Below are 16,062 nucleotides of genomic sequence, written 5' to 3' on the forward strand. Positions count from 1 at the left end.
TTGAAATAGAACATCATACTCTGAAACAACTTTAACTAAATCAACTTTCTGTTTAGAATCACAACCTTCAAATGCATTGGATTTTTCAGGATCCTTTGCCTTTACAAACATGAGTAAAAACTACGTACTTGAATTCACAATTCTTTTTATCTGTCCTGAGTTTATGAGAGAATAGTTACCTTTGAGTTTATGAGCTCTTACAATATATTCCATTCCATCTTTAGTGAGTTGATACTTATTTTTAGCTCTATAGGAAATAACTTTCCTATCATACAAGTATGGACTTCCCAAAACAATACCACGTATATCCAATGGAACTATATCTAACCCAACCTCATCTACAAATGTTGATCCAATAGCAAACCTAAGTTTGTGTTTTCTCGTTACTTGTAGATTTGTTTTATCACACACCCAACCTAATGGATATCGCTTCTCATGAGGTTTTGTTTGTAATCCCAATTTCTTTACAATTGTTTTAGAAATCAAATTTACTTGTGATCCAATATCAAACAAAGTATCAATCTTATTTTTCTTGGAAATTACTCTAATATGAAAAAGCTCATTTCTTTCCCTCTCATTACTTTCATTATCAATAGATTGTGCAGAATTACTTGTGGACGCTTTAGAACCCTTACCTTTAATACATGTCATTGTAATTGTTGTTTCATCACTTGAATCTGATCCCAAGTCCTGCTAAATAGCTGAAACATTATTTTTCTTCCTTCCACCAAACTTCTTAGGTCTCCATTATAGATGCAAAAGCCAGAAGTGTGCCTCATCGCGTCCTTATTTCTTGCAATGAGTGCATGAAGGTTTATCCTTCTGTACAGTGTTTGCTTTCCTTCCTTCCATTTCAGTTTCTTCTTTTCCTTACTCTTGCTTACAAAATACTTAGATGATCCCCCAACCTCTAGGTTTACATTCTTACCTCTAGCTTCTATATGTGTGGCTTGAACTGATACATCATCTAAGCTAGTGGGATTAAACATGAGAATAGTATGATTTAAATAGCTATGAAGACCACCTATATACTTCAATAAAGTCTCATGTGAGTCTAATGATATTCCTAGAGTTAGATCTCTCTTTCTGAATTCTTGAGTATAACTCTGTACACTCTGACCCTTCAACTAGCGAAGAGTTTGCCAACTCATCATTGCCTAATGCATGTAAACTAAAGGATAGAATTGCTTTTTGATAGCAGAAACAAATTCATTCCAGGTAGAAATGATTTTGCCATGTTTTTGCAGATCAACTTGTGTATTGCCTTCCCAGCATACTAGTGTAGTTCCTACAAGTCGAAGGCTAGCCAGCTGAATCTTCTTCTTTTCTGAATCAATTTTTTGTACCTTGCAATATACATCAATTTTTCTTATCCAATTATCTAGCTTTTCCGCATTGAGTTCTACATCATAGATTGGCAAATAAAGCTTCACATCTAATTTAATCAAAGAAGTTTACTTCTTTTTCTTATCAAGGCTAGTTTTATGCGAAGAAGATGATGAGGATGATGAAGGCAATGATGGAGGAGTTGGTGGAGAAGGCATTTCTCCTTTTCCTTTGCCTTCTAGATGGGCAACTAGAAAAGGTTCCTCTGCTCCTTTGTCTGGTTTAGGTGTTGAGGGGATTTCACCTCGACCCTTCTTAAATTCCAGATACATCTCTTCCACAATGGCTTGGAGTGCCTTAAAACCTTCAATAAATTTAGATTCTAATCCCAATGTTTTCTTCTGCCATTCTCCTTTGAGAATAGACTCTTCCAATATCTAGGTTCGCCTCAACAAGTTCTCCTTCTCCTTATCTGAGCTTTAATCTGGTTAGCATTCAAAATCCAACACAAGCTTGTCTAACCTTAAAAAACCAAATGCTCTGATACCACTTGATCTGAAAATGAGATCTTAAATCAATATTAAGGTATTACAGACTCATGTGCAGGAATTCCTATATTACTTAGTGCAACGGATTGAAAAGATTATGAATAATATAGACAATGAGCAATTAGAAAACATAATAGTCATAGACATCAACACAACAATTAATCAAGGAGTTCACTAGACTTCCTAGCTATGTCTCTTGGTCCAACTTTCACTATTGACCTTTATATTAAGTATTTAAGAGTAGAATATTACAAGTGTGAGCTCAAGCAGAGCTATAAAACAACAATAGGGATTTCACTCGAAAACCTCAAGTTTAAAGAGTACACAGACTCTCCCTCTTAGTGCCTCTGATCCATTTTTCATAGTTGTGTTTTCTCTAACTGTCTATCTTTGAGAAACTACCTCCCCCTGTCTCTACCATTGAATGGCTTTCAAGCCTATCGACGCTGTCAGTTTGCATTCATTTCTCGAGCTTTTTGACTCCCGGTCGCTGTCTGTTCATCTCCCTGTTGAGTGTTAAACAATCATTGTAAACCGCTTAAGGAATGGTGGCCACCTGTTTGTAATGGAAAGGACCACTGGTGTGGGTGAAATCCATGAGAATATGTTTCTCGTTAAAAAAAGGAAATACACTAAAAGCAATGGAAAATCTAACCAACAGACCAAAGCTAGAACTCAAAATATATTGAATCCAACCTATAATCCTATCAGGTATGTGTTATATCGCTCTCACAAGCCCACCGTTGATCTGCTTTCAAGTGGACGGTTTGTATCCATCCCGATCATCCAACCTGCTCGTGCATTCTGTACCGTTGATCTGCGACCTTCCAATCCAATGGTTGACAACCATTTTGGGCAGCCCACTTGCACAAAGATTACCCTCCTGAAAAGGCGGTTTTCTCTCTCCTATAGTGGGCTATGTATCGACCAGTGTATGGAATCAGGTAGAGCCCATCCAATACCACTTACCGCCTAAAGCCCACTCAAAATCCCACTTACCACGAAACTCAAATAACATAAAGTCACATCTATAAATCTTTTGGGTCCAGCTTTATCGCTTCGTGCAATTTCCTTTTGTATTTCGGTTTTATAACGAAATTGCACTAATACACAGAAAAATCCTCATAAACACTTTTATATCAGAACTTAAGATTTATAGAGCTGCATTTATAAACCTCTTTGGGTCCACCTTGATCGCAATCGCAAGTCGCATTGGCTATGGGTATTCTCCCCTTTATATTGTTGCGATGCGATATTGTGATGTGATATATCGCAATCGCATATCACATGGTCTTCAGGCCTTTGGTAAGTCCTCCCTTTGGAAATCTCACGATGCGATAATGTAATCTCGGCCATTGATTTGCACGCTCGATCAATAGTCCACGTTGTGTTGCTAGATCAGGATCTCAACTTCCACAGGGCTACCTCCAATACACTCCGCTGATTGCGATATTGCCAGACCCTCCAATGCGTTCCACCGATTTGATTTGGACCATTGATCTGTCTGATCCATCAACTCTGATTCAACGATACTTCAACCCTCACTTTACCATGTTTTCGCCAATTCTTTAGTGTTTTCTTCTTGGACAGGTTTTTCCGATATTTGAAGACTTAGAGGTTTAGAGGGTTTAAGATCCATTTTGGATAAGTGTAGAGTCTAGAATGAAAGAACACAAGATAGTGTCATCCAGAGGATTATCGCAGTTTGAAGATGAAGGTTGAGGTACAAAATATGTGTGACATGGTATGGGATTCACAACCAAGTCTACGTAAAAATCAGAAGGAGCGATGTCGGGAGGATGTGAAGGTTGAATAGATGTGTGTGCATGCTCTAGCACATCACTTTGCAATAGTGGAGTTGTTTGATGAGGGGACAGTTGACAGTCACTTGTGACAGCGACCATGTCCATCTATGATTGTGCAGCTCCATCACTGAAGTATGCTGAGCGGGATTTAAGCTTGAAATTCTTCTTGGGATTGACAGATTTGGTAAAGAAGTATTCGAATATGTGCATGAGATGCTGAAATTTCATCTGACCTTTCGGGGTTTCAAACATGAATAGACGAAAATGCTCTGAAAACTCCATAGATGATTTGTGCAGGGCCTTCCATTGTTTTAGCAATTTTTATCAAGCACTTCAGGATCAAAATGGTGGAAAACATATTCGATTATATCGATGAACTTCTTGATTGAGTGCACAGGGTTATGAGGTAGTGTGCCACACCATTGTGATGGGTGCTTGTGAAGTGTGTGTGCAAGCAGTGTACAGACCTCTGTTTCATTAAAATCTTCCATGCCATGCATGAGCGCATGGAAGTCATCTAAGTGCTCAGGCTAGGCCACTTCGCCTTGACTATCATGCATGAGTTGTGACAAGTGATCCCATAACTCCCTCTCGATGTGAAAGATATGTCCGTTGGATAGAAATTTCTGAGGGCGAACTATAACAAACTCCATGATAGATGTGCGAAGATTCAAAAATAGATGATGAGGGCTCAGCTTGTCATCTGGCCCTTCTTCTAGCACTAGAATTGTTGACAGTGCTGGACCCACCAACATGTCAGAGGATCTCTGTGGTACGAAGTCCCAATTAGACCTCAGACTGTTTGGTGTAGGAGTCCTAGGAGTGGGTCATATGGTAATGCCTCAACCATAGTTTCGCATAGAGGCAAGTAAGATGTCCCTATTGGTAGCAAGGGTGTGACAGCTGCAGTAAGTCAAGGAAGGTGCATGAGAGGTTCTAACAAACTGAGGGTGAGGTGAGTGTGCCCCTTGGAAACCTGTAATAGTACTTGGCTTGGAAGGGAACACACGAGCAAAGATGCATCACCAGCTAGAAAGAAAGATAGCAAGCAATCCAAAGTGATGTTTAAACCAACAACACATCGACAACAAGATTCATACAATTGCATACAAAATAGTTCATACACAAATGTGTAAGTTAAATAATATACATTGCTACAGCAACCAAAATAGTCCAACTACAATAACAACATATGCATGAAAACGTGTTGGCTTTGTTATATTAAGAAGTGTAAGTTCCAGTCATACAATACATCCATGTACATCTACTAGTTCCAATAGTGGAACATTACAGCCACAACCGTCTACTCCTCCAAAGAGATATACTAGCTCTGTGTAGTGGAGAAGCCAAGGTACAATACTGTCCAAGCTTTCTCTAAGATATTCCTATCAAATCTTGGCTGACCAAAAGACTATACAATGAGTTATGTGGTGCTATTTATAGCAAAGGGTGGGGTGACCCTTGACATTCCCCTTTGAGACCGTTCATCTACCCTCATGACCCTTCAAATACTCTATGACTATTACATTCAACTATTGACAGTTGAACTTCCACTTGACAAGATGTTACATTACAATGCACATGTGCCCATGTGAGGCAAAATGGCTTGAGCAAGCCATGAAAGATATCCTTGACACTCAGAACGTTGTGGTGAGACCAACTCTTTGACATGCTTATGATGGTCGAAGGTGATGAGTTGATGCCAAGCTTGGTTGTCCGTGATGGTGTTCGTGCGCTCAATGGTGACATCTTGCTAGAGTGAACTCTTGCCTTCATTTCATCTAAGTGCACTGATATGGATCCTTTGTCTAAATCTTTTGATAGCATGCGCATGGTCATCCTAGTGCCATCAGACTAGAAACATGTTGATGCATAGGGTCTACACTTCTCTCCAAGGATGTGTTGATGGTCGTGCTCATCAACTTGTTGAGGTACACGTTGAGCTCCAGTTATACTTGCTTCTTGTCTTTGCCTTGGTGAGCGTGTTGAATGGGTGGGATTGCATGTTTGCGCACAATGACATGGGGATGCCTTTGTTGCTGAGGGGTTTTGCTCGGGCCTGTAGTAGACCCTGTTTAGTCAGAGATCTGCGAGATCGATTTTGGTGGTGAAAGAAGATGGCGATCGGGTTAGTTCCCCTTGTTGGTATAGCGAAAATTTGCCATGTCAACAAATTGGCGCTAGAAGGAGGGCTTGAACCGCACCGTCCACAGCTTTTCAAGATTTCATCTATAAGTGCCACGCATGGATTCAAGAAGATTAATACATGGATTTTGAAGGTCGAAAAGACCCCTCCTCTCATTCGGAAAAGCCTCATTTCGAAGAAGAGACACTGTGGGAGTATCCTGTCACTCAGGAACAACCAGTCAAAAGACTTACTTGGGCTTATTCTCATTCCCTATCACATATCCTTATCTTTCAGTCATTACCTCTGATAGCAAAAAGAAAGCCAAGGGTCTATCACATAAATGAAGAAACTTTTGCAGCCCCTTCTCTTGAAGATATTGTGCTTGATTCTTTGCAGAGTATCAACTCTCCTTGGGAAGAATTCCTGAGGATTCCTCGTCTAAAGGAAATCCCTGGCCTGATTTGGAAAATGCTAATGAAGAAGGCCTCAACCAGAACATCCCTATCCTCGATATGGCTAATATTCCTCCACCGGGTGGAAACAAACTCCCACCTCCTCTGGGAGCACTGCCACCTTGGCTCGCTCAGGATGCTGTGGCGATACGTGGGTAGCAACATCCCTTACCCAAGAATGCAGAAAAGGTACTGCCTAAATTCAACCCTGAGCGGGGAGACACCACTAAAAACCATATTAATTCATTCTTCCTGGTCGTGCACATGTTGGGGGTAGCTGATGAAGATATAGTCTATCACCTATTTCCTTTTACCCTGACTGGTGCAGCTTCCACGTGGTACTTTAACTATCCCTGATGCCTTAGTCCTAGAACCGTCCTGTTTGAAAATGGAAACCAAAGAAAAGGTTAAGGATTTTAATATCCGGTTCAACACCTTGTTCAACATAATCGCGACCATCGCCAGACCTACAGAAGAGGTGCTTATGGAATTCTACATTGCTGCTCTCCCTGTCCCTACTGCAATGTGGGTCAAAAGGAGTAACGCACAGACCTTACAAGGTGCTATCAGTGAAGCAATAAAAGTTGAGAATGAAATGCTTAGTCTCATAGCATGCCACCCTACAATCGGAGAAAAGAAAGCCTCTCAAGTATCCAAGAAGAGTAATGGGAGTGATAACAAAGGGGCTGAAACCAAGGAAAAGGATACCACAGATGTAGAAGGTTTGGATTGGATCATTAAGAAGCTGACAAATGCAGTTGTCGATATGAAAAGGAATCCTGGAGAGAGTACGAGTAGGAGTGGAGGAGAGAATAACAACAGAAGACCCTTCAAACTTTTCTATCGTAAGAAGACAGAGGGTATTCATGGTCCACTTGCACTGCCTGCTCCACCCAATGAAGGGACTTTAAACACGGAAGAGCTGGCTCTTATTGGATCACTCCTTAACAAAGAAGAACCTATAGTGGAGCTCGAACTAGAACAAGAATATGAGGAAGAGTACTAGGTAGAAGAACCCTCGGATGAAGAATCTCAAATCAATGTACTGTGGGATTTCTACACTAATGAGAATGATGACGATGAAGGAGGTAGCACGACAGAAATAAACACTAATGAAATCCACACATGAAGCAAAGGGCCAATTGCAGGCACCATGAAGCCTATAGACCAGACAAAGAAAGATACTCGCCCTTTGAAAGCATCCACTCCCAAGGTCCTTATTGAGAAGGGTAAATCTAGTGGCGATTCCAAGAGTACACCAGTCGCAAACTATCCAAAGAAAGAGAGTCCCCCGTGATCCAACTGATGAATCATCTTGTATTATAGTAGATGGTAGGACTATTTTCATAAGGTGCAGTTCATTGAATATAACATTAGATTCTATTTTTTGGACGCTCTATTTTGATGGCTCTAACTGCCTTGGAGGCAGGCACTGGAAAAATTCTCATTGACTTGCAAGGGAACCAACATTTGATGGCCAGCCGGTTGGAGTTCACGTGCACCAAAAACACGACAGAATAAGAAGCTGTGCTGCAAGGCCTCAAAAGGGCCATTGATATGAAAGTAAAAAATCTTAAAGTTTTTGGTGACTCATGGATAATTGTGGACCAGGTAAGGAAAAGGATGCGCTACAATTTTCCACACATGTAAGGTACCAACATGAGATATGGAGCTTAATTGATAGTTTTGATGCTTTTAATATTTCATACATACATCGAGGGCAAAACCAAGATGTCAATCGGGTGGTTGGTATGGCTGCAAAAATTTTGCCTAATCTTACATTGAACAAGAATATATTTTATGTTGAATTAATTTTCAGACCATCCGTACCTGATAACATCTCAAATTGGTAGGTGTTCGAAGGTGATAATCAAATCCACGAATTCCTGCATTATAAAAAGGCATTCACAAATACATTCATTGGTGAAAAGGAGCGCAAGTATATACTCACAGTAACCGACCACCTCACCAGATGGACCAAAGCCATCTCACTTCAGAAGGTTAATGAGGACGAGGTAATATCTTTTATGGAGAAATCTATTATCAACAGGTTCGACATCCTTTACGCTCTCCTATTTGATAATGCTTCTTCCCTTTCATCTCTAAAATCGACTGGATTTGCTATCAATAAACTAATCCACATAAGGCATGCATTAGACTATTATCCCTAAGGAAACAGAGAGCTAATCCTAAACTGGGGCAAGCTGAGTAAGCCGAAAGGTGAACACACGAAGTTTCAACACTTATGGTTGGGCCCTTTCCAAATTAAAGAAAAAATTGTTCAGGGAACTTATAGACTGAAAATTTTATAGGGAGAAACTGAAAAACTCCCTGTTAATTGCGAACACCTGAAAATATACTTCTAGTAGCCATGTAGGGTGGTTACCTCTTGAGTAGGTTAGGACTCCTTTTATTTTGTTATTAGCTTAGTTGCATTTTCATCCTGTCCATTCCCATTTTGTGCAAAGTTTATTTCTCTGATATTTGCAATTTTAGTCTTTTGCAACCATCTGATTTCTGTCTTCCAGCCTTGTTTTCACCTTCTCAAACCTCTTCAGATTGCCTTCATTCACTACCTTCGGCTTTTTCATCCCTCATTAACTTGCTGATGGATCTACTGATCCTAAATCCATCGTTACCTTGCAAATCAAACAAATTTTCAATGAGCCCATGAAAACTTAAAAAAAAATCAGCAATGGAATTCAAAACCGAAGTCACTCAGTGGCATCCTTTGGGAACTAGGTGAGATCTGTTGATAACTTGGATATCTGGAGCATGTAGGGGCATCTTTATAAAACAAAAATGTGTAACTACAACTGGACTGGCATGGAGGAACGCTGCATTTTTAAATAAATCCCACTCAGACCTAGCCTATTCTTTTCCATAAGGTTTGCAATCATTCTCCATTGGTTTCGTCCACTACACTAAGTTTTCCAATGCCTGCCATATACAAGTAAACCTCCTTTCATGGGATAAGCCCACTATCATATATCCTGTGGCATATCCAATTGTGCTATAGTCCTTGTGCCTGAAACTGGAAGGACTTATTTAAAATAAAATGAAATTTTGAGTCCTTGTGCCAATCTGGAAGGACAAGTTAATTGGGAAGCTGGTTGGAGTAAGGATTGTTACTGGGCTTAGAGTACCGGTTGACACAGCAAGCCCCAACCTTGCTTCAGCAATTTAAAAATATGGCATGATCCATGACTATGCCCCATTCAATCATATGAAAGTATAGCACTAAAATTTCTATATAAATTGCAGATAAACATATCTTCATCGAGTTTGATGGGCAATGAAGAGCTGAGGTACACACCTGAATAGGTATTGACAGGCTAGTGAAAGCCTCGAAAGGATCTTGAAAGTAGAAAACAGTTAAAGGAAGGTTAATAAACCCCATAATATGACCATTGGAGAATGCCTGTCAAAGCCTTATTAGTAAGTAGAAGCTATTTGTCTTTAACCCACCTAAAGCAACTAATGTTGAAGTGGAATCAATGCCTGTCCATCTATGCAGTTTGCATTTCAAGTTTATCTTTAATGCCTTGATGTTCTATTAATCTAAGGTTCATTTGGAAATAGAGATAATTGGTTCTCCCAGCGGTTCGCCATTTATTGTGACCACAACCACCACCCTATTAAAATTTTATCTGATAAGCAATTTTGAATGGGTCCCCTAGAAGTTGATCTTGCACCCCTTCGAATGTTCTGTTTTATCCTAGGGATTTTGACTCTTGGCCAAGTCAAATATTCAATTTTTAAATGGTTAAGGCCCCCTTTATAAATCCCTGCTGCATGATTCATCTATAATCCTTTCTTAGCCCTTCATTCATATCCTCATCAGGACTTTTCCAACCCTCAAAACCTCCCATCACATCTTTATTCCCATTATAACTCGTTATAATGAAAATACCTCGAAACCATGCCCAATTTCCCCTTTTCGCTTATCGCATGCAAATTAAACACATAATGCTTACCATAATACACTGGACCTGACGGCTTTATTGACCGGAATACATATATTTTCGGGTCCGGAGCATTTCTCATATCGCAATCGGCGGGGTCCCAAGGCTTGAACATAAAGTGTGCGGTGATATGGTGGACCTGCCGATCCCATTAAACATAACACATTCATTTCGGGTTCGAAGCCCCATCACATATCGCATATCGGCGGAGCCCGGGATCATTTATAAAACACAATGTGATATGGCGGACCCATCGCGTTATTAAATACAACAGATATATATATATATATATATATATATATATATATATATATATATATATATATATATAGATATATAGATATATTGGGTCTGGCCGAGTCGCATATCGCAATCAGCGGAGTCCTGGGCCTGCACACATTGCGATATGTGATTTGGTGGACTCACCGATCTTATCAAGCAGAATATATATGTTATCAAGTCTGCCTTCCCCATCACTAAACCGCTATCGGTGGAGTCTAGTGCTTATGCCTAAGGCCCGAAGCGATGAATCAAGCTCGTCGATAACTATGCGTCCAAGCGTATTAATTTTCAAATCCAGCCTTGTTATCAAATGCAGTCTTTTATGTGTATTCCTATGTTTTCGGTAAGATTTCATAGTCTGGGTTTTCAAAAGAAATCCGATAGGGGCAGTGTTGCATATGATGTCCCGTTGGGATGTGCAATTATGACTCGTCTCAACACAACTTCAGCTGAGCCAAGGGCTGTTTCTTTCACACTCGCTCTTTTAATTTCATTACGCCTTATCATTTTTCAATGATGGCGAGAGATGTTCTTGGGTGCTTTTATCATTTGTTCATAATCATAAGGCTAATATGAATTATTTCTGCAAGTGAGTTCGAGTGCATCCAGTAGCAGATAAAGGTGTTGTATGTCTAGATGACACCTCTGCACCCCTAGTGTCGATACTACAAAAACGAAACCTACAGAAAGGGGTATGAACCACCATAATGCATAATGAAGGCATGTTTTGTGTCAAAAGGGAAGCACAACGCTGATCCATCAAGATGTCACTCCCACTAGAAACACCTCAAAGCATGCCAGATGTGGGATGATGGGCACGACATCTTTAGTTTCCTCCAAGAAATGACAGGGAATAATAGCCACTCCACACAAGTGCAACGAAATGATACGCAGTCATTCTCTTTTTCATCGACACCCGTTCATTTCCCTAGGAAGGACACTCCAGCAAAGGTGGCTTCGACGTGTCAACAATCTCATCAATTGTTCTCCTTTGTATTTTTTTGATCCATGTAGTGAAAAGAGAGGAGAGTGGAAAAGTCAGGGGAGATAGGGGGGTTAGTTCCTGTAGGCATAAATATTACCTCCGTAGATGAGAGAAGGGCTTTTTCGTTTGGCAGAACAACTTTTTTTTTATTGTGAGCAAGGAAGATTGTTTGGGTCAGAGAAGAAGCCTTTTATCATATTGATTTTCCTCTTCTTTATATGTTAAGAATCAAGATGTTGTTGTGAGCATAAATATGAATGTGATTTTTGTTTGTGCCCATTGATGACTTACAATTTATGATTAGCTTTGGATGTTTGAATGTGATTCTTCATCATAGTTAATTCATGAGCAGTCCTATATGAGTGATTGGATTGCAATTTAGAATTGATGCAACCTTGTTCTTATGTGAACCAGTAATTGATTCATTTAGACTTGGGATTCATATATGATGTTTAACCTCTCTTTCATCATGCTCCTGCAGGATAGATTAGGGTAGCTAGAACTAGATTAGAGTAGTTAAAAGTAGTGTAGATAGGATTTAATACACAGAGGTTAGCTATTTTATTTTGTTGATTTAATTGAAGTCTTCCTCCCAGAAGCAATCTATCTACGTATTTAACAGTTTACGGGGTCCCTTAAAACCCGTTGGAACTAGCCATTCCAAACGAAAGTAGGTCTAATTGGGGCTTGCGATCTTGTTAGTTCCCCTTGTTGGTATAGCGAACATTTTCCATGTCAACACTATCAAATACTTATAATTTTAAAGTTTACATATCATTATTGATATTTACATAAATTTTAAATTCCAGCTTTATGGCTCGATTAAGCTCCTAACCTAGGGGTTACACATGAGATCGATAGAGAGTTAGTTTTAATGCTTAGTCGAGATACTTTTTAAGCGCTTGAGGAGCTCGATTGAGCCTTTAAAAAAGTCTCGATCAAGCACTTAAATGGCTCAATCGAGCCATCATTTTTTCCACCCAAACGCTCCCTCTCCTGCCAAAAGTGTAACTCATCTCCACGCTTTCACCCTCCTACCTAATTTTAAGAATGAGAAATTAATGGAGACAATTACTATCAAAAGTGATCATAATGGCCTACGTAAACCACCATAGGTAAGTAGATAGGTAAGTGGTGTGTTTGTTATTTTATATTCCATTTCAAGTTATGTGTGTTGTTTTTAATGTTTTTTAGTTATCACTTAATCTATAAATGACTCGTTATTGTTCCTAATGAATGTTTAAGTCTGTTGTCCTTTGTTGTGCCCAATTTATCCAAAAAACCATAGACAGATCATGGCTCATCAGCGAAGACAACAATGTTTTTCAACATCGCTCTAACGATTTTGGGAATGATGGAATTTGGATGGATCTAAGATGTGTATGTAGTTACTTTTCTCTATATTCATGACTTACATGCATATATTGTGATAATGCAATAACTTCATGTCTCCTCCTCCTTAAAACCTTTATTATTTAATTATTATAATGGTAATTTATTCTTCCTCATTTCTGAAGCTTCCTTCCTCCCTCTTCCTCTTCCACAAATATTTCTCTCTCCCTCTCTCTCGCCTCCATTGTCTCCCAAAAATCTCTTTATCTCTCTCCTACTTGTCCTCTCTTTTTCTACCCCATTAAAGCCACCCTTTCTCTCACTCTTCTCGCCTATCTCTCTCACAACTTTTCACTCACTCACTCTCCTTATCTCCCTCTCTCACCCTTCCCCACCCATCATTGTTTCTTTGTCTCTCTCACTCATTCCCTCTATCCCTCCCTCTTCCCCCCACCCCTATCCTCGTCTTCCTCTCTCTTTATCACTCCACTCCTTCCCCCAACCTCAACCCTTCCTCCATTTCCCCTTTGCAAGACTTCCTAGGGACTTCCTAGATCTACATAGTTGCATGCACTCCTAACTATAGGAATACACATATTCTTTTTCAAATTCAAAAATTTTCACATGGGAAGCTTACATGCATGACAAGTCATTTTCTTCATATATAGGTTTAAAATGAAAAACTTGGTTGTTTGGGCTAAAAATACATGAAACACTCATTTTTTAAGAAAACCCATCTATATCTCTATTTTTAACGTTAGTTTTCTATATGATAGCTACATTATTTATCCATGAAATAAAGATACATATATAGGTTACTTTACAATATATATATAATTCATTTTCCCACATTTCATTTTTTGCACTATATTCAAATTCATTATGGAAGTATCTTCAATCATCCATCCAAGTTAACATATTTTTATTTTTCCAGGATTGCATTACCACTAACATGTCATGAGATATTGTCATTAGATTGCACACACCCTCATTGTGTTCAAGAAAAATCTTATTTTATTTTCAAAGGTCTCGAGATTCACCTTCCCTTCAAGTATCTAGCTTTTCTTGGTGGGAAAACACTATAATATAGGAGACCCTATTAACTCATCTTTGTTCCCCTTTGTTGAGAGGCTAATGCTCACTTAGGAATAGAGTTATCACCTTATTATGTGTCCTTTGGGTAATTATCATGAGGGAACACATCTATGGAATACTTTCACAACGACATGTAACCTCAAAGAAAATGCGTCGATCATAGATTTTTAACTTGGGAAGCATGGAGCGGTAGTAGGTGCAAATAGGAACACTACAACTACTCTCCTAATGGCACTAAATACACTTCGATATATCCCCAGTATTGATATGTGAATTGATTTTGGAAGCCTCCTCCATACAATGATGCATACATGTACTTTCCCTATGAATGCACTCTTGGTAATAGACGATGCCCCTATGAACTTGAGCTCACTGATGAGGCATGGACGACGGATCATAGAATAGGAAAGGCCACAAAAACAAATGGAAATTTGAGGAACGGTTTCAAATAATCAGGAAGAGTGTCATGTATCTCTCTCTTGCATAACGAGGAGGGGAAACATGGAAAAAGGGACAACCAATTAGTGCCACTCGCTATCTCAATGAGAAGGGCGAGGGGAAATTGAAGGTGTGTTCCTATAAAGGATAAATTAACCCAAAGAATCAACCCACATCAAAAATCCCCCACTAAAGGATCATGAAATGTGATGGAGAAGATAGAAGATTGAATGTGTGGAAGCACAAAGGGAGCATAAAGAGCCCTAAGAATGGGGGAGAGGAGGGTATGGTGATTTAGATTAGACCAGAAAGAGATTGAAGAAAATATGTGGGAAGGATTATACCAAGAGAAAGGAGGGAGGTACTAAAAAATATAAGGCCCAAGCACAAGAAAATATGAAGAGTTTACCAACCTGCAATAAGATAGTGAGTGTTAAATGAGAAAAATGATGCAAAAGATACAAATATTAGCAATTTGATTTTGATGCCACAAACTAGAGAGTGAAGAAACTCCCTTGAATTTATAAGTACCCAATTGAGAATGTATTATTTTATCAGTCATGTGCATGAAAGGGAAAGGATGTGTATAGCAACATGAAAAACTATTCCTAGTCACTTTTGGTACACTGATCAAGTTTCCTTGCTCTCCAATTTCATCAATACTGAGCTTGGAATGAGATTATAGTCTTAGATCATGATGACAATGTTGGATACCAACAACATATAGGGGGTCTCCCCGATGTAAAGTCCCAATTAGACCTCAAATTGTTTGGAGTAGGAGCCCCATATATAGTATCGTTCTAACCACCATAATTATATATTTTGCGTTGGCTGCAATGAATAAAATAAGAGATCACACACATATCCTTTGAAATCAACAAGTAAGTTTAGACTATGAAACACCAATTATAGTGTGAAAATGGGTACTTTCATTAGAGGGTTGACAAGTGTGATTTTCTAGGAGGAAAGTAATAGTACTATCCTAGGAGAGGCAAACAAGAGCAAGGAAAGATTCGTTAGTTATCTAAAGAGAGAGAGAGAGAGAGAGAGAGAGAGAGAGAGAGAGAGTAGGAGGAGGGAGTGACAGGTATATAGATAGATTGGAGAAAGAGAGTGTATGTTGTAGGGGTGATATAGAGATACAAAGGGAGATATAGATATATATGGAAGGTGAAGAGAGGGAAGAAGAGAGAGATGGAGAGAGGGAGGGAGGGATAGAGAGATTGATAGATAAGCAGAGAGAGAGTGTGTGTTTGGGGGGGTGAGATAGAAAGATAAATAAGGAAATATGGAGGGATATATATATATATATATATATATATATATATATATATATATATGGATGGGGGATGGAGAGGGAAGAATATTTCTCGCACTAGATGCATTGATTTTAGTGTAGATGTCAATTTCTAATGATATTTGACTGCTTTCACTAGATGCATTGATTTCAATGTTGATAATTTCTAATGCCATTTGATTTATTGCACTAAATGTATTTGTTTCAGTGTATATGGTGATTTATAATCCTATTTGATTGCTTGCACTAGATACATCAATTTCAATTTAGATGTTGATTTCTAATTATATTTGATTTGTTCCACTAGATGCATTTATTTCAATGTAGATGATTTCTAATCCTATTTGATTGCTTGCACTAAATGCATTGATTTCAATGTAGATGGTGATTTCTAAAGCTATTTGATTGC

General features: G+C 39.0%; 1 pseudogene; it reads right to left on the reverse strand.

Moving 5' to 3' along the window:
* Positions 1-10,394, reverse strand: part of LOC149246912 (polyadenylate-binding protein 8 pseudogene) — a 32,817-nt pseudogene extending 22,423 nt beyond the window's left edge.
* Between the last annotated feature and the right edge of the window lie 5,668 nt (positions 10,395-16,062).

Source organism: Pinus tabuliformis, chromosome 7, assembly GCF_031772625.1.
Source record: "Pinus tabuliformis cultivar Carrire ecotype Pingquan chromosome 7, CPIR1, whole genome shotgun sequence".
In the NCBI taxonomy this organism is placed as follows: domain Eukaryota; kingdom Viridiplantae; phylum Streptophyta; class Pinopsida; order Pinales; family Pinaceae; genus Pinus; species Pinus tabuliformis.